The sequence below is a fragment of the Cyprinus carpio genome, chromosome A22 (assembly GCF_018340385.1).
Source record: "Cyprinus carpio isolate SPL01 chromosome A22, ASM1834038v1, whole genome shotgun sequence".
In the NCBI taxonomy this organism is placed as follows: Eukaryota; Metazoa; Chordata; class Actinopteri; order Cypriniformes; family Cyprinidae; genus Cyprinus; species Cyprinus carpio.
The window spans coordinates 8,414,001-8,434,097 of record NC_056593.1 but is presented as its reverse complement, the minus strand read 5'-3'; the positions used below and the strand labels follow the sequence as shown (position 1 = coordinate 8,434,097).

At 34.9% G+C, this 20,097-nt stretch overlaps 2 protein-coding genes across 2 annotated transcripts in view; both read left to right on the top strand.

Annotated features, from left to right (window-relative positions):
• The first annotated feature begins 5,031 nt into the window (after positions 1-5,031).
• The window catches only part of LOC109046565 (beta-1,3-N-acetylglucosaminyltransferase manic fringe), a 788,629-nt gene continuing 773,563 nt past the window's right edge, over positions 5,032-20,097 (top strand). Inside the window, exons 1-2 of the mRNA XM_042712437.1 lie at positions 5,032-5,172; positions 11,373-11,418. The gene's annotated coding sequence lies outside the window, so the exon portion shown is untranslated. The remainder of the gene's footprint in view (positions 5,173-11,372; positions 11,419-20,097) is intronic.
• LOC109047541 (protein phosphatase 1 regulatory subunit 29-like) overlaps positions 18,212-20,097 on the top strand; it is a 905,211-nt gene continuing 903,325 nt past the window's right edge. The window contains exon 1 of the mRNA XM_042712418.1: positions 18,212-18,329. The gene's annotated coding sequence lies outside the window, so the exon portion shown is untranslated. The remainder of the gene's footprint in view (positions 18,330-20,097) is intronic.

The following is a 20,097-nucleotide window of genomic DNA, read 5'->3' as shown; positions in this document are numbered from 1 at the left end:
TACTTGCTTTAATGGCGGATGTATGTCTACCTTTGAGTGCAGGTGACGACACGCTGGAGGCCGTGGAGAATCAGATAGCGGTCCTGGAGCAGAGGCAGGCCCAGCTGAGAGAGCAGGGAGCCACGCTGGAAACCTCCTGGGCTGATGCTCACAAGTCCGGGGTAAGTATACAGCGTGCTGCTAACAGTCCCACCACCTCTACTCTGTGTGTTTCTCTGCACAGGCCCGGTGCACCCAGGACGCAATCTTTCCCAGATGTCCTTCACTCCCGGCGCCGGGACACCACGGACCCTGGGTACACCCGCAGTGGAGGACGCGAGCCAGGCCCCGGGCGACGACCTATCCCCCTCCGGTCTTCGAGATCTCCACCCGTATCTATGAGGTCACGAAAGGTTCAGTAGACTTATTGCTTTTAATGAATCGTTTTTGTCATGGTGTAAAGAACAGAAACTGCTCTTTGTTAATAACTGGAATCTTATAATAATCTTGTAATAATAACTGGGAACGTCCTAGGCTTTTTTGCACTGATGGCCTGCACCCCAGCAGAGTCGAAGCAGAACTTCTCTCGGACAACATCTCCAGGACTCTACTCCATATGACTAGTAAGCCAGACTAGTAAGTAAGGTCATACAACCCAAAAGTGGGACGAAACAGCATGGTGGGCAAATACATCCTCCCTGCGCTGTTTAGTGTGACAGGTCAGTGTGGTATGAACTCTTTAATACTGCGCTGTTTCGTCCCACTTTTGGGTTGTTTGGCATCCCATATTAAGCCAGAGTCAAGCACGGGTTCTCTCACTCTTTCCGCACCTCTTTTCCCATGCATGGGTCACCTAATCCTTCCTCTAGAGAGCCGAACATGCAAAAGGACCAGGATTAGCAAACTAGATCTGAGTTTAGATTATGTTCTACAATCTGATACAACAAATCCTACACCTCTGAGAACAAAATTTGTAGGGTAATTGGTTGAGAGTATGAAGACAACAAATTCAGAAATTTTTATTTTGGGGGTAAACTGTTACTTTAATAAATATTTTACTTAAAAAAACTTTAATTAAATGATTATTATATTTTTTTATATGAAACTTTAATTACCCCTAAGGCCATCCAAACTGTAGATGAGTAGGTTTATTTATAGATCTGGAGAAATTTATAGATATGGATTAAATTGCTAAGGCTAAAATATGAGTCCTCTATCCATAAAATTTGCATTCTCCATTGAATAATTTGCCTCATCTGAATCAGGAGAGAAATCAAGCACCATTTACAAGTGAAAACAATATGAAACAGGTCTAATTGTATTATAATGTTGGTGGATTTTGATGTTAGAGGACAACAGGGGATGGGCCACTGGAGGACGTATCATTCTAGATTATAGAATCATATTTTTTTTTGTTTTATTTTGTTTTTTTTGTTTTTTTATTATGGTGGCAATTCACTGCAGAGGGTCTATTGGTGAGCAAGTGATGTAATGCTAAATTTCTCCTATCTGTTTTGATAAAGAAACAAAATCATCTTCTTCTTGGATGGCCTGAGGGTGAGTACATTCTCAGGAACTGTATGCATGCTCATAATAAATGAGAGACTGATTGGAATATTTGTTCTTTAAAAAAATTATTTGTTTTTAAATTAATTAATTAATTAACTAATTAAACTGTATGCATTTTTTTTTTACAACACATGACCATTAAGAGTCAAAAAATCTAAAAGTTAGAGAATCTAAAGACTTTCCCTTAAAAAATAAATAATGAAAAATATTAGAAGTTAATATTATTCATACTTCTTTCCTCACAAAAATCTAAAAACATTTTTTTTTTCCTTTAAATAAATGAAAGGTAATTAAACTTGAAAATTTATTTTTATAAATCTGTTTTCAGGTGGAGTAAATAATGTGTTTAATTCTTTTTGACTGTTGGTGTGTTTTCATAAACAACCAGAATATAAAAGAGGCCTCACATAAACAGTTATGTCTGTTCTAAAATCAGAAACCTGTTTCCTGTAAAAGTCAACAATCTGTGTTCCTCAGACTGTTTGATTGTAACCTTCATACCTGCCGTCTGCAGACATTAGTGTTTGTTTGTAAACTTGATTTTGAATGATCCAAGGCTTTTGTTCTTTTTTTGAAGGATCTGGGGCGTTTATGCAGCCTGTTTTGTCTGCTCTGTCTAACACTCTGTTGTCTGCACAAAATACTGTATATCTACAATGAATCTCACATTCAGAACAGCAAGTCAAGAGGCATGTAAAGGGCTTTTCAATGCATAAAGAGTCTGAAAAGGTCTGCCATTGTTCATAGTAGGGAGCAATGTACTTGCCGTTTTAAAAGGATCTTTTCAGGTAGGCCGTAAACCGATCCTGGGCCTTTCCTGGCCAGGGTGTGCCTGGGCATCTCTGATTTACCTAAGGGACCAGACGCCCGTCCATGGGGCCGTCAAGGGAGGGGGGGTGGAGAAAAGGAGGCAGCTGGTTACTGGTTGCAAAGGATGAATGGATGAAAGAGGAGAAGGCTGAGAAATTACAAACAAAGGTGCTGATGAAGGTTACTGCAGAGGTTTGTGTTGATCATGCCATCCTAAATCCTCTTGACCTGAGGAAAGCTAGTTTAAGCTAGAACATTACAATAAAGTATTTAAACACAATAAATATTCCAACTACATGTATTGACTACACGACAAGTGGTGCTTGGGATAACAGTAAGGAAACCACATTTCTCTGGCACAAGTTAAAAGTAAAATGATAAAGTAGTTCAGGACAGATGCCAGAGCGCCTACAGTGTCATACAATGAACTAGCAGAAATAAAACAGGACAGAAAGATCTGGCAACCTCACTCTGAGTGAGTCTTCTGAAAACATTGCCTCAAGAAATACACATTCTCATAAAGTATGTCATCATCATTATTTGACTATTCAGAGCATTACAAATGACATACTATGACATTTTTTTTTTTAATCATTTTTGGGAATAAAAGTGGGCTCAACTCTTTCTTACTTAGTGGAAGGCAAATTTCATCATAGCTCACATTAAAAAAGTAAAAAAAAAAAAATAATTGCAGCTTGATGGAAAATCTAAATAATTTTTTCAGTTGATAGTTTTAGATTTGATTAATCTTTGTTACTTTTCCGGATTGGAAAATTGTTGATTGTGTTGGAAATTTACGTGACCAACTGACCATCACAAATTTGTGACAATACATTTTTGGAATAGTTTGTGTTATTCCACTCCTGCTTACAAAATCAATGGTGCATTTTTAAATATTTTTATTTAAGATTTTTATTTTATTTTATTTTTAGAATGGCTATTCACTTTTAAGGATATAATTTTTATTATCAATTATTTTTACAGTTTTTATTATCAATAGTATAATTTTTCTATGTAATATTTTAATTTTGACCAAGGCTACAACTTGATTGAAATGATGAAAAATCATAATCTGTTCAACTGATATTTATCTTAATTGAAAAAATGTTAGCTGTGATAGAAATTACATGACAACTGAAATCACAAATTTCTCATAATAAATAGTGGAAATATTGATAATTCGTCGTCTTTGCTTTTTCTATATATATATATATATATATATATATATTATATATATTGATTATACCGTCTTAGTATATAATCTATATAATCATAATCTATAAGTTACATAAAATAATAGAAAATGGCACTTTTGTGATATACGTTATATCACAAGTGCCATTTTATATTTTTTATGTAACTTTATAGCTTATATTATATAGATTATATTTAGGGTATAATATATATATATATATATCTATATAATATAACTATCCCTATAATATATATATATATATAATATATATTCTATATCTATATATATTATGGTACCCTTTTAGATACCCAATTTTATATTTTTATTTAATACACTTTATTTAATTTTTAAGATATATAAGGGTATAATATATATAATTGTCTATAATTGCCAGGATAATTGCCTAAATCTCTTAATTTAATAAAACCATAACATAAAATGCATTTGAAAAAACAATGATGATTCGATTTTTTTCAAAATCGATGTAATGTGAGTCGAAAAAAAAAAAACTCTTTGGTGTTTTCGGGTATTGGGGAGTTAAAATCAAACATATTTTGTATAGCGAATTTTACAATATACGTTATTGCAAAGCAGCTTTACAGAAAACCATGAGGGTAATTTTATTACCTTCACGCCTTATAATTGCATTAGCAGATTTTTGCGACGACACAACTATATAGGGCTACGTGAGTGTACAGTATATGCGGATGCAGCTTCAAAAAACATTATCTTTTGTTATTGACGGTTAAACGTTTTAAATTATCTTTTTTATTACCTGCTAGAGTTGAACCGGATTAACGTTTTTTTTCCCTAACGCCGCACATGATTAGAACGAGTTTGCCTTCAGATAAAAGTTTTCAACCCAGGAAATTTGTTTATGTGCGCGTTTACAGCCGTACACGCTATCTTATCAGTCCACCATCGGAGCGTCACTGCGGAAACGTGGGCGGGGCCGTCTCTAAAGTTTGCGAAGCCTGAGAGTAAGTGAGTGACAGTTCATCCATCCTCCGCTTTAACAGAAGCGCATGGGGCATCAGGCAGGACCCGAGCAGGATTACCAGAATGAAAACTTTAACGGAATCACAATGAATTTGAACGACACATTCCAACCCACCCAGGGACTAACTGGTTGTTGTATTTCATTATTATTTTTTAAACACTCATGCCTTTTTTGCGCCCGTGTATGCGCCTCATCAAATGTCGCCGTTTATAGTTCAACTAATTTAATATGCGGGGCCAAAAGTGGAATTAAGGATTTTAGAAGATGATCGTAAGGAAGGAAGTTGTTTCATGCACCTGCCTGTCTTCGCTCTGACACTTTTCATCTGGTGGTTTTGCTGGATTTGACAACTGCGCACCCGCAGTGACCAAAAAACCACCACCGCGCCTTTTTGCGCACGAAAAAGACAACATCTATATCAAGAACTACGGCTGTTACCCAATCATAGAGATGTTGTTAATGACAAACAACGGCCAAAACGTCAGAAATGGAGGGAGATGAAGCCACGCCCACCTTTAGAACTCACTGACATCTTCATTGCAGTGAAATCCACTGGCCTTTCCACAAGACCCGCCTGGCTCTTCTTCTGGAGACCTGGATCTCCAAGACTAAAGACCACGTGAGTGTTCCTTGACTATTAAATACTCAAAATTAAGAGGATGTAATATCAAAATGCAAGAAAACCCTTACTGATCAACAACCAGTCAATGCTTATGATGGTTCCTTGATCAGTTTATGTGTCATAATCATGATTTGAGACAACAGTCTCACCCCACAACTGCTGCTGATGTCACGGGACGTCTGGCAGACGTGTGCACAAGGATCTGGTTTTTTGCCTGTGGCATCAGCTAGGAGTTGTGTGCAAACGTATTTGTAAAACCACAGGTGCAAAACCTCACAGTTGCGTGGTGCCAAAACCATACAGGTTTGTTATGACTGTCTCACAAGTGGCACCTATGAAATTCTCCAACCCCCATGGACTGATTGGTTGTATTTCTTTGCTACATACTGCGCAAATAAAGTCATTTTTTTGTTGTTTATTTTTTTCACAAGCACAGATCAGCAAACTTTTATTAATGGTTGGCATCATGCCACAAAGATTGGGCCCACAAATGGGTGCATCTATATTAAAACCAGCGATATGTCCCCTTTTCCTGTTTTCGTCCCTGCCCTATGCTCATTTATAGACTGAGCACTTCCTGTCTGTGTTCTCTAATTCAGCAGTAGTCTTATCACGAAGGGTTAACGATGGACATTTAGTGTCCTCTTTTTGTCATCACAAGAAGCAAACTCACAGCTGTTGACCTCTGAAAAATAAACTATAATGAAGAATGACTGACTGAAGCCAAGTGTTGTTCCTTCCACTTTTTTTATTGTAATACAAAAGGAATTGATGTGGCAGTGAATTAAAGACATTTTAAACTCTAAATACTTTGCTTAAATAAGCTGAGGGGTTTTACCAAAGGATTCTGACTGAATGCTTATTGATACTGAAACCATGTATGATTTGACAGATCTAAAAGACCAGACCAAGTGTGTGGTTACAAACTGCAGCTCGGGTGAATTTTCATGCAAAAGACCTGTGAATGTCATGGTCACATTTCACCACAAAAAAAAAAAAAAAAGAAAGTTTTTGGCAATCATAGTCCATTTTGCAATCTTCCATTTGTATAGGCTTAGTTAGTATATTTAAAAACATGCAAAATAGCAATACTAATATTAATATAATTTTTTATATTATATTAAATACAGTATTTACTTATTTATAGTAATAATAATAATAATAATAATAATAAAATAATATTACCAATAATATTATTATTATTATAAAAATAAGTAAATACTATATTTTGTATAATATAAATATTATTTGAATATTTTGTTATTATGTGAATAAAATCACACACAAACCAAAATCCCAAATGTAATAAAAATATTATTTTTAAACAATGACACAAAGTTTTAAATGAAAATAAATGAATAATATAATAATAATAATAATAATTATTATTATTATTATTTATGAGTAATAATACCACAATACAAAAATATTAATAACATATACAATTTAAACAATACAACTTTTATATTTAATTAATATTTTATTTAGTTTTTTTTTTTTATAAGAATAACTTAATAATTTATATATTTTGTTATTATTATTTATTATTATTGAAAGTGAAAGTCGTGACATTTGTCAATTAAAAATAGTGAAAGGTAACCCATACTCGAAATTGGTGCTCTGCATTTAAACCCATAAAAGTGCACACACACAGCATGTGAGAAGTGAATACACCGTGAACACACATCCGGAGCGGTGGGCAGCTATATCCAGCGCCCTGGGAGCAACTGGGGGTTCAGTGCCTTGCTCAAGGACACTTCAGCCAGGGTATTGAGGGTGGGAAAGAGAGCGCTCCTCCCTCCTACAACTCCTGCCAGCACTGAGGCCGAACCTGCGACCTTCTGGGGTTACACAGTCCAAATCTCTAACCGTTAGGCCAATAATAATTTATTATTATTATAATAATAATAATAATAATAATTATTATTTGTTAAGTAATTAACAACACAAAAAAATCTTAATGGTCATAAAAATAGCTTCCAATTATTTAAGCATTTTTTCTTTATAAAATATAAATATGGCCCACTTCTGGTGTTACTTGGACTTGGTTGTCATTTAATTTCATTTTGCATGACACAACATATTTATGAGTGAAGCCCTGGCCCCCAGGATTAATTCAGAGAAAGAAATACATAATTATTGGTTACTATTAATACTTGGCAAAAAGCAAAAGTTGGCTGTCCCCCTTAATGGACCTCCATTTAAACTGTAAATTATTAGATTTGACTGTGGCCTGCTGTAACATGACATTAAGAAGCAGAACAAAGCCAGACTGACGTACTAACACATGCTCACACACACACACACACACACACACACACACACACACGGTTTGGCAGGCGCTAACAACACAAGGAGGACTTTGGGAAGATGTTAGTGATTGGACTTGCTGAGCATTATCTCTGAGTGGCTTGTCAAAACAGATTCCCAATGTGCAACTCAGGATATAACACTTTCAAAGAAGCAGCCTTCACTCTAAATATAAGATGACAAGTGTGGAATAGTGGCACTGCTGATCCAAATACTTGTACGATCAAAGAGAACGTGTGTGAAACGCTTGGGGCTAAAATTATTCTCGCATGGCATACTGATACATTTGTTTTTGTGTGGAAGAAATGACTGAGTGCAGTTTGGCACTCTTTGGCTCTCAAAAACATAAGAATAAAAAAAAAAAAAAACCCCTGCTTCTGCTTTATTGCTTTCTCTTTTAAGCAAATAGTGAGTGTAAGGAGGAAGTGTTCATCTCAAAGTTTGAAGATTCAGCGTGTTCTTTTCGTGGAGATAATGACTAATTTTAAATATGATTACCTCAATATTAAAATTGTCTGGAAACTGATGGGTGCTTGCAAACCATCACTGCCATTCCATTGCTAAGGGTTGCCACATGGTTGCTATGGTATTTTAAGGTATGTTACATGACAATGATGTACTAAAAAACTGAGCAAGTTTTTTCGTTTGCCGTTTTTTTCAAAGTTTTGCATACTGACAACATACGTATAGTCAAAATGACTGGCCGTTCACATTGATCTGCGAAAAGGATTAATACACCCCTGAATGTATGCATGTGTGGCAGTAGCTTTGGCGATGTCCACAATTTTTACGTTGCCGTGTAGTAGTTACATGAAGACAATATCAGTATACCCTTTTCAAAACAACCTACACTTTGAAACTGTTTTCAAACAGTTTACGTTTCAGACCCCCAAAACCATTAGTGTTTTCGGTGTTAAATATGAACAGATGTCAATTAACAGTTTTTTTTTTTTTAATGGTAAGCTTGTGTAAAACACCCCCTGAGATGGTTTTTTAATGGTATCCTGGCACTGTAATATAAATTGTCATTGATGATTTGGTGGGGGGAAATTTCTAGCATAGGTGGTTGTTCTAAGTGTCCCTAGGACATTGTTCAGTGGTTTGCTAGGGTGACTCAGGGGGTCTTTATGATATTCTAGATCTGTTGATATGCTCTTTATATCAGAGTCTCTCTATTCAGTGCAAGTCCTTTGTAGATTTATTGCTGATATTTTTTAGTCCATTTTATTTAGTCTGCCAGGCAAAAGTCATACATTTAATTTCTTTGTGGAAAGTAAGTGTTCTTTTGGAAACTATAGAGTTATTTCCCAATGTTTAAGCTTACCATTAGGGATTTGTTCAAAATTACTTTTTCAAGTTTATCCAAACAGCGGGTTTGTAAGCACAGGATGTTGTTGTGTGCTCATCAGTTTTGGTGCTTCTGTTTGTGGCCCTTTTTGCGTCTGTGCCAATAAGAGGAAGTGACAGCCGCAGACTGCAATTATTTTGAAACAATGACAAAACGAGAAGTCTATCTTAACAGAGGAAGTCCTGTAAGCTGAGGAAACAGGAACAAAGTTGTAAAACAACTGCGGCACTTTTAAGAAACAATGTCAGAAGAGTAGAAAACAACACACAGATCCATCAGAGCAAAGACTCTTTGTTAAATTTAGTTATTGAGCACTTTTACAGACTAATATTGTGTTTGTTTCAGTGATATATATGTATATGAGCCTATGATATTTTAATCAAAAAACTTTTTGGATGGCACCTACTTCCTAAAAGTGCATCAGCTTTTTATCATCCATCACATTATGTGGCCTCTCTTTTGTAATTTGTGCCCTTTTCTTATAGTCGGGGGTTCCCACGTCGCATATCATCCCATTTGGTTGCTTATTTGCATTTCCCTCTCAATATCGGGAAGTCCGTAAGACAAAATGTAGGCACCTCGTCCAGCGAGTTTTCACCTTCATTATGAATGGCACTTATGGGTGGATGTGCTGCCGTTTCACTCTTTGTGTATCTGCTAGTAGCTGCTTCAACTTTATCCCAAAATGAGTGCTAAAGATTCTCCCTTATGATTTATGAAGGAGCTTTGGGTGTGAGTGGGCCGTTTCCATTCGCTCTGGCCCATTGGCTTTGATGGCCGCGGCATTGATCTGTGCGCTTCGATTATTCCGCTTGTACTCAAGGGACAGCATGCGGGAACGGCATGTAGACTTACGATTGTGAGCCATCTGGAGCACCTAGACGTCGTAATGAAGCTAACTTTCATGAATGACACTCTCCATGCATTCATGGGGAATATGACAAGACTCTAACAGGTGGTGAAGTGTGTGTGGGAGAGAGAGTAAACGGATGAGTAGAGGAATATGGTTCGCGGCTGACCCACAGATAGGATGTGTCTCTGTGTCTAGCTAGGAAATGGCTCCCTAAATCTGCTTCGCAGTTGGTTGAGCTGAGGGACCTTTATTTTACTTGTATAAATTTGGACCTTTGTGGTTACCGAAAACAACACCGAAAAACCTTCATTATCTTACATTAAATATATTCTACATTCTGACATTGCATATTATGCAATAGTTATGGCTCATGATGAATTGCTTTTGTTTCTATTTTTTTTGATAATAAATCCGCTAAATGCATAAATGGTATGTCTACTAATCAATAAGTCATACTTTGAAAACGAATCATCCGTTCAAGATAATAATATGATAATAATTGCAATAATTTTATGCCTATGATTAGGTTTTGAATAATATAATAATATGTTTTTGTAATTATAATTTGGAATCATTCATGTTGTGTAACGCAAAATCTAGACAACCCAATTACGACAAAAAGAAAGATTTGGACCAAAAATTTTTTAGTCCAAATAAAAGTCCTGTTGAATTTATATTTTTAAAAATAATTATAAACACCTTGTAGTAAAAACTGTCTAATATGTCATATTAATATATAATTAATAATTATAAATAAAAAGTTATTAAAATGTAGATTTGTTGGAATACTTCTTATATTACAACCATTTCACAATGTCATAACATTTTTACAAACCACTTATTTAAACAAATCTGTATAAAAAGAAAAAAACAAAAAAATACATATATCATAGTATCTATATATACTATGGGTTATCGATATATGATCATATCTATGTATATAATATATAGAGTATATATTTGAATAGTAATGAATATAAATGCAGCCATTGTTATGCATATAGACTGTGGCCAATAAAGCAGTTATATTAATGAACATTAACATTCAAACCTAACTACATAAATCACTCTTTCTCTTTTGTTGGGTAAGTGAGAGTGACGTAAAAACCAAACAAAAATACAATTAAACATTGACAAATAAAAAAATGTGTTGACTGCTGCTTGTCATATTTTACGGTTTTTATATTTTAATGGTAATTAATGTCACGCAGGCCGGGCTATTTTAAAGTGGCTTTAAAAATGTACCAAAAGGGGGGGGGGGAAAATCATACAATTATTTATACATAATTATTATATAATGTTTGTTATTGAGGGGATTTTTTCGCCAATGGAGGTATATGTTGATCAGGGGGTTAATTAAAAAGCGGTAGTTCAAACTGCATTATATGTATGGGGCGCCATGGCAGTTCTGAAGCGTTAGTGGTTGTAGACTCGCTTCACACAAAAACACAAACACAGTTTGTTTTGGGCATCATTGGTAATTCAACAAAACAAATCAGACTTCTAATGGCTGGGAACACAGATTCTCTGAGGCCTCCTGTGTGCACCACTGTAGTGCTCACAGCAGTGCCATTATGGGAGTTTGGATGTTATACTCGTCGTAAGACCACCAGGCTAGTATTACACCATTTCAGAATTAATATGCAGGTTTTGCCTCATGAATCTGTGTTTGTTTCACTTTTACAGACATACATCTTCACAGACAGTCCAGATGAAGACGTTTCCTCTGAAGGTAGATCATCTTTCTTCTGCAGGACTGATCTGAGCTTATGAATCATTGCCCTTCACTCACTGCATGTGTCGTTTTGCTGCAGTGGATTTAACATCATTGGTCCCCCGACTGCCCGCCGGAGCACAGTCATCAGCTTTGTCCTGCAAGATGGCTGCCGAGTACGACCACTTCAATGGCCTATAACAATAAAGTGAGTCAGCCAATAACACAATATGACCTTATGGTGTGTGATTCATTTTGATTCATCTTATGGTGCGACAGATTTGATATTTTCTAATAGTATGTATTGGTATGCATTTATATAATATATATATATATATATATAATATAGGTATATATATATATGATAATACTATATAATGATTTGTTTTTTTTTTTGCCACACAGGTGGTTGTGTCATGTTGATGATGATAACTACCTGAACCCTGGAGCCTTCATAAATCTCTCCTGGAGGCCTTCCCAGTGGACAGAGCGACATCTATTTGGGCAAACCAAGCCTGGATCGGCCGATGAGAGCCCAGGAGCTGCTGGGAAGGGAAATAAGACGGTCAGTTGTTGTACTGATATTTTTTTTACCAACAATTTTTTCAACATTTTTTCTGCCATGAACTTTGTAGCAAAAGAGCCTTTTCCTTCTGGGAGCAATCAGTGATTAGATCTTTATATGCTTATAGATTCTGGCAGTTCTGTCTGGCTTGGATTTTTTAATGTATGGCCGCGAAGAGAAAACTGTCAGTATTGACGGTAATTAATCCAATCATGTACCGTGTGTGATGGCAGTCATGTTTGAGTGTGTGTGTTGTTTGTAGTCATGCTGTCTTTGGAGCTGTTTCCCAAACAGTACAGTGTGTGTTTGTGTGAGGTCTGCAGGAACAGACAAGCCATTCAGTTCAGGTTTCCTCATCCTTTCTCTCTCTGTGTTTCTCTGCTCTGCTGATCTCTTTGGTCACAGAGGCACCTGGGTAATAAAAATGAAACCTGTCTTTCATTTCTGTTCTTGCCGCCTGCGTGGACTCTACAAATTCTGTTCACTGAAATGACAAAGAAAAAGAAAGAAAAAAAAAAGAGGATTAGTTATACCCACCAAACCATTTCTTTAGAGTCCTTTAGTTTCTTGTTGTCCATGACTTTGTTGCTTTGAATTTTATATAATTTAATTTTGTTAGTTGATGATTAGTGACACATAACCTGCCAAAAACTATATGTCTGCTGTCATATTTGTCCACAAGATCATAGAAAAAAAAAAAAACGTAGTTAAAACAAAATTTTGATGCAATAAATTAAATTTAAAATATTGCTTAATTCCTTTCATTCAAAATTATTATTATTTAAAATAATAATAATTTATTAACTGTAATGGTATGTGATAGGTTACGTTAATATAAAGTATTTTTTAAAGTATTTTTAATACATCTATTTATTTTTTATTTTATGTTTTACATATAAAGTAGTCATTTAGGATAACATGGTTTGGCATTATAATAAATAGTTTTGTCAATATTAAAAAAAAAGAATTTTCAATGATTTTTTAAATAAAGTATTTTAATACATATTGGAGTATATATGGTCTATATAAAATGTTGTCTACTTTTATATTTAAAATATTCATAAGTGTTATGTGCTTACTGAGCACTTTCCAGGCCTGCTACTTTTTTATGAAGAAGTATTTTGAACGGGAAAAACAAATAATATATAATATAAAAATAATATAAAATGTGTGTGTGTGTGTGTGTGTGTGTGGTGGTGGTGTGTGTGTGTATATATATATATATATATACTGTTTAATTGTAAATGGAATAAATTTCTATACATACATTACAATATATTTATATTTATAATTTTAAATGTTTTAATTGAAAAAAGTTCTTTAAAAATGTATGCTTTTTTCTTTTTTAGTAGGTGGTGTTTCTCTAGTAGATCCATTTTGCTGCTTCCGTGCTTTGCCTTTGTTTTTCTTCAGTATCTTTCCTCTGTTTATAACAAATGCTTTTTTTTCTCAAGCCGGACACTCAAAGCCCCGTTGAATCTAAATTGCTCTTTCGTTCTGGTGAACACAACAACTGATCAGGTCCTATCTTGCCTCTCTGTGTGTCCTCTGTGTTTTTTATTGTCCACATTTATACATCAGGCGGGACAGGCCACAGCTCCCTACAGGAAGGAATACAGTCGAAAGGATGAGAGGACAGGAAGGGCTTTGTGTTTACCTTGAGGGTAATGGCCACACAGAAGAATGAAGGGATGGATAAACGGATAGTGGGATGAGTAGCTGCACATGGTCAGATTTATGCATTTGTTGCTTATGATGCTCCACAGAATCCCACAAGAAATAAAACCTGCTCAGACTTTTAGGAAAGCCAAGAAGTGAATAGCAGACATGCACTGAGAGCTTACAGAGGGAGAGATGGTTTACAAGAAGTGAAAATTTGAATTTGAACGAAAGTAGAATATGATAAACGCCGCCCTCCGAGTTATTAGGTCATGTTTTTTTCCCTTTTTTTTTCCAAACCGAACAACAAACGCCAGTTCCTTTCCTCTGCAGAAACGCAATACTATCCGCTCAACCATCACAGCTCACGATTTCCACGCACTCTAGACAGTAATGGTGGCGCTCTGAATACACCCAGCAACCTAGTTTTCCTCATCTTCTTTGTACTTTGTGATCAACAATCAAGCTGCACGATAAAACGCAATGCGCATCTTGTCAGTAAAGCCGTTCTGTGATAAATCTCCATTGCGTACTTTCAGATGGAGCAGCATATTACACACAAGACGTACTCAACGGTCAAGTTATCCATATCGCATGCGTTCATAAAAACGCTGACGGATTCACATTGAATTATATAGTCATGTTGTCCATGTGTAAGGGTGTTTTTAATTAATGCCAATTACATGTTTTTGTTAATACAGCATTATAGCTCTAGTCCGACTAAATGGAGTGTAACATAGGAAAGATAAATGCATTTTTGGGAAAGTTGAATGAAAGGGAAAAATGTAATTTTGGAATTTCTGTGGTTTAATTGGTTATTTTTGTTCAGGGTCTTGTTCATGATGAAATGTTATTTTATTGTTGTAGGCCTAATTCATTTATAGCATTAAAAAGATGCCCCTTGAATATTTTGGAAGTGTGACTGATGAATGTATTTTTAGTCCGTGCCTGTATATAAGATTAGTATTGACCAGTTCAGAGCCGTTATTATAACCTAAAGATGCTATGTGAAAGTTTGAAACAGAAAAATGTGTTTTCCATCTTGCCACTTTCTTGGGTAAAGAAAAACACATTTCTACTCAAATTAATCAAATTGATTTATTTTCATTTTGGAACCAAACTCTTCATATTTACGGTACATAATAAATATAAATTTCCCCATAACTTTTTTTTTTTCCCCAAAAGTTTTTAATATATTTTTACGCTTTGCACAAGTTTCTGAGGAACCTGCTTTGAGGTTCACTGCAAGACTTTTTGCTTAAATACCTTCTTTAGGTGAGGCTTCTACTCAAAACCTCAGCGAGTCTCCACATGTTCTGCTGTACAACCATCACACACTGACCGATTGCACCACTAGAGCTTCAGATTGTTTTAGAGAATCGATTCTTTAATCATAAGGAACTGCAACAATGAAATATGAAAATGTGAGATTTTTTTTGTTGTTGAAATTTTCATGTATTGCAACATTTTGTGTGCCATATAGAGCCACATCCTTAGGTGATGTGGAAGCTGACTGGTGACTTTTTCCTCTGTTTTGTTTCAGAGGGACGTCCTTTCTGGTTCGCTACAGGAGGGGCTGGTTTTTGTTTGAGCAGGAAGCTGCAGAGAAGATGGCACCCTGGGCAAGTGAGGCCTGATTCAGCTGTGTGTTTAACTTGATTCTGAAGCCATTTCATGCATATGTTAGTACTTGTGCCTTGCTCACCAAAAGGTACCCATAGTTTCTCCTAGACAGCAATTGCTGCGTCTCATTTGGAGACTGTGTCCTCCCCAGGTCACCATTGTAGGCTACATACATCATCAAGGATGTCTTATTAAGAAAAGTAACCATAATAAAAATGGCTTTTATGTAAAATACTTTAATTTCTTTTATACTTTGCAATTTAATGGGTACTTTTCTTAAATGAGACTGACCAGATGATGTACGAAGCCTTCAAATGCAACCTCCGGAAAACGTAACCTCCAAAATGAGATGTAGCTAATGAGTTTGAACTGAGATTATATGTCTTTATTTGCAGTGGTCCCAGGTTCGAGCAGACCTCTGCTGTAATCATGTTACCTGATGACTGTACAGTGGGTTTTATAGTTGAGAGGCGTCTGGGAATCTCAATGGTCCATAGCAACATGTTCCACTCTCATTTGGAAAACCTACTTCTTCTTGTCCCTAGCGATATCCCAAAACAGGTGAGATTTTTTTAGCATCCACCTAGCAAAATGTTAACAATCTCTCAGGCAAGCATTCACAACAACTTAGCATAGTTAGCAACTTTAGCACTGACAAAAACTATTCAATTTTTTTCAGATTTTTTTTCTCCCACGGTATGCTACAAATTCAAAGAACGGATTAATTTTTTAGCTCAAGAATGGAAAGGGATTAAAAGTTTAGCTTTAAAATGTAAATGCAAATTTAAGCTAAAGACTGGTCAAAAAATTTTATTTTAAAAGACTGCGGCTAATATTTTTTTCAACAAACTGGATCTAATATTTTACCTAAAAGAAAAAAATTATTCACTTTCAAAAACTGATCAATATTTTACTCAAAGTACGGGATGAAAATTCTTCCTAAAAGAACTAAAGGGCAAATTTTACCCTCAAAAAATTTGGATCTAAAAATTTTCCAAACCAAAACTAGATGCAATATTTACCAAAACAAACCTTTAAATGTTAATTTTTTCCCAAAAGGTGGAGCTAATAGTTTACCTAAAAGAACTAAAGGGCAAACTTCCCCTTTAAAGAATTGGAGCTAATATTTTAAAAAAAAGAACTAGATGCAATATTTACCTTTTAAGAAAAAAGGCTAATTTTTTTACCTCAGAGAACTGGATTTAAAATTTTTTTAATCAAAAGACTAGTCTAACTAAATTTTACCTAAAAGAACAAAGGCTAATTTTTACCCCCGGGCGGGATCTAAATTTTGTAAAAAACCTTTTTGGCCAACAGAGATTGTTAGGTTAAAAACTATTTTTTCAATTTTAACAGCATTTATCTTTTTTTCTTGTTTTTTTCTTTACCCCAAACCCTGAAGGGACCTGCTATGGGTGGTTTTTTGAAAAAATGACAGGTTTACTAAAAGGGGGGTTTTTTCACCATAGATGAAGATCCGTCCAGGTTTGTCATGCACACCCTTCAAACCCACAGGGCCCGTTGAACAGATTTTTATTTTTGACTAAAAGATTAGCATACTACCAAATCCACTTTTCCCTTTTTCATTCAAAACAAATTTAGACAAAATGAAGTTTAAGTCAGTTAACCACTTTTAAATGATGTAAAGCATGTTTTCCTTTTCCCAAAAATTCCTGAAACTACTTTTCTTCTAATTTGTGTTTTTCTGAAATATCTTTCCCCAATGAGTGTGATTCTTTTCACCCCCTTTCTCCTGTGTTAGCTTAAAAATCCCAAACCCTTTTTGTCATCCCACAAAACCCTGCTTACACACTTTGTGGCAGACATTTTTTCGGGCAGTTTAAAAAATTTCTTTTCCCCGCATTCTAATCTGCTTAATCGAATAAAATTTTCTGTATTGCCAGACTCTTTACAGGCTAAAAAAGGTTTTTTGCATTTTCCCGGTAACGCATACACCTGTACTTGTTTTTTAGACCCCCAAAAATTCGTTGTGCTCAAATTCAAACCCAAGGGTTCAAGCCCAAAACCTAAAAAGCCCAACCTTTCTTTTTTTAAAAACTTTTTTTAACTACGACTTTTAAAAAACCCTCATAGAGTGTGAATATGATGTTAAGCTAATGTTGGTTTTTTTTTTTTTCAGGTCGGACATCCTTTTCTTTTGTACCCTACAACAAGTTGGTGCCCTGTAGCCCCAAAGGGGCCTTGTCATGGAATCAACATGTTCTCCCATGATGCAATGGGCTAAATGGACAATAATCATGTATAATGTGAGAATTTCAATGCATAAGTGTCCTTACAAGACATTTGTGTGATAAGGAGCCGAAAGCACTGCATGTTGGTCAAATGAGGAAACTGAGAATCCTCAACATTTAACTGAGCCATTTTGTTATTGAAATTGGAAGTGTAACTTCTGTCTACACGCTGCACATTTTGGTTATTATATGATCATTTGATTCCTTGAATCCTAAATATATTTGTGATTATTAAATAACAAAATAACACATATCTGTCAATGCACTGTGTATTTGTTTGTAAGTGTAAAACTGCTTTAAAATCAGTTCGCTTGATGAATTTATTTGTTTGAAAATTTAAAATTGAAAGATTTTAAAACAGGGTAATCACATTGTTTATTTCTGTTATCACTTGTATTCTTGTATTTGCACTGTATGCATTTTGATTACTGTAATAAATTTGTACCGTATGATTTTTACTGTATGAAGCACTTAAGATAAGTGGATATCCACTAAAATATGTTTTGAAATACATTTTCATACAGTTTTAGATAAAGATTATTTTCCTGTATAATGATTTTGATTATTTCCTAACTCAAATATATTTATTGTGGTTGTGTGTTTTCCTACATTAGATAGGTAGGCTGTATCATGCACTGGCCCTTTAAGACAGGGCCTGACAGACAGTGGGTACTGGCCTTTTAAGACCACCTGCCAATCAAATGAATCAAGCAATCAAGTGGGAGGCGGTCAGTGTTAACAAACAGAGAGTTTAGTACACCAAACAAGCTAGCACAATTCCAGTGTGGATTATACATTAAGGCCTAAGCAATCACAAGATCTTTCCCTGAGTGAGTTTGATTCTATGTGTTATGTCTGCTAGTGGCTGATTCCCCTTTGAAGTGCTTGTGTTTGGGCTGGAGAACCCCAAACCTTTGAAATATTTGCCTGTATTTGTTTATATGTTGAATTAGTTGAGTTTTTACTTGGCTTGACTTGTTTAGAGTTGAAAGGCCTTTGATGTACTTTTGAATGCACTTTTATCATGAGGATGAACCTTTGGAAAACCGATTTAATGTTATTTAGCATTTTTAATAAGTTTAATATTTGATGATTGATTGAGTGTTTGACTGACTTTTTGGAGATTCCATCCATTAATTCAGATTAACTTTCTACCTCAAAGTATTGCAGCATAGCATTAAATGGGCCTTTTACTTGTTTTACAACACAAATTTGGAAAGTTTTCTTTCAGCCACATAAGTTTTATGTCCACCTGTGACATTCAGTAGATCAAACCAACCAGAGAAGAAGATTCGCAATCTCATTTCCACCGTCTGCTCACAGCCTGAACTGTATGGTCATGAAAGCAGCTGGAGATAATAAAAGCTGTCACACGCTCTATTTATCTTGTAGTCGGACACAGGGAGGTTTATAATGCCATTATGGTACCACAAGAACGTCACACTTTTAAATGCCCATTTTAAATTGGTCATTGTATCTATTATATACAAGCGCTGACAGGCTTGTATGTGGGCAGATGGGTTCAATTGGTGCAGCGTTTTGATGTCGTGTGTGTTGGTCAATGAACGCCCTGCAGTTTGATAACAGAATTTTTTTATTTTTTAAACTTGTGGACATAAACTGACAGCTTGAGCTCTCGATGCATCTGTCTGCGAGTTTGTATGAGGATGAAACTCAAGGAAACTATCAAAAGATGTCTGGGCCTTAACTGAAGTAAAAAAAAGGCATAAGAATCATTTACATAAGAACCATCCATTAACATAATTAATGTAGTCATATATTATGAAGCGCACCTTTCATTGTAACCCAAGCTCTCATTCCCATTAATGTTTTATGCATTTTAATAATAATAATAATAATAATAATAATAATAATAATAATAATAATAATAATACAATCAAAATGATTTAATGGTTCTAACAATAAACTTCAATTATTATCTCATAATTTCCAAAATAATATGTTATATACATATTATTATTATTTATTTATTTATTTATTTTATTTAGACTGTAAAGTATGTTTTCAGCATTCATGAAGATGATATAATCCAAATAATTCATTTTCATTTTCTGTTAAATATACTTTTTGCATTCCATATTTTCTAATAATAATAATATAACAGCTTATGATTTGGGTTGAATGAACAACTCTTGAGATTCATCCTTGTCTTTATTACTAGTGCTTATGGTACATGACTAGACTGCTGTTGCCATGACAACTGAAATTTGATGAACATGTTGACATACCGTATCTTGATGATATTTGATTTTATTTCTGCTCAGAGCTCATGAGATTTCAATAATGTTTCATTGAAGTATCAAGTTTGTCTTCATTTGAAAATCCTAAGGAGAAATATAATACGTATAACAAAGTAAACTGATTTTTGCAGAGTTGATATTTTGACAAATGTGGCACAGTTTTGTCAAATTTGTCACATTTTTGAGATACTTCCGGAACTCTAGAAGAGATAAATTAGTTAAAGGTTTCTTTTTCTCAAAAAAAAGTTCCCGCTTTTGTCGGAAACAGTTGAGAATTAAATGATCATTGGGTCTTGTTGTCCCCATGGATTAACTTGCTTTAAAAATGGGGGATTTT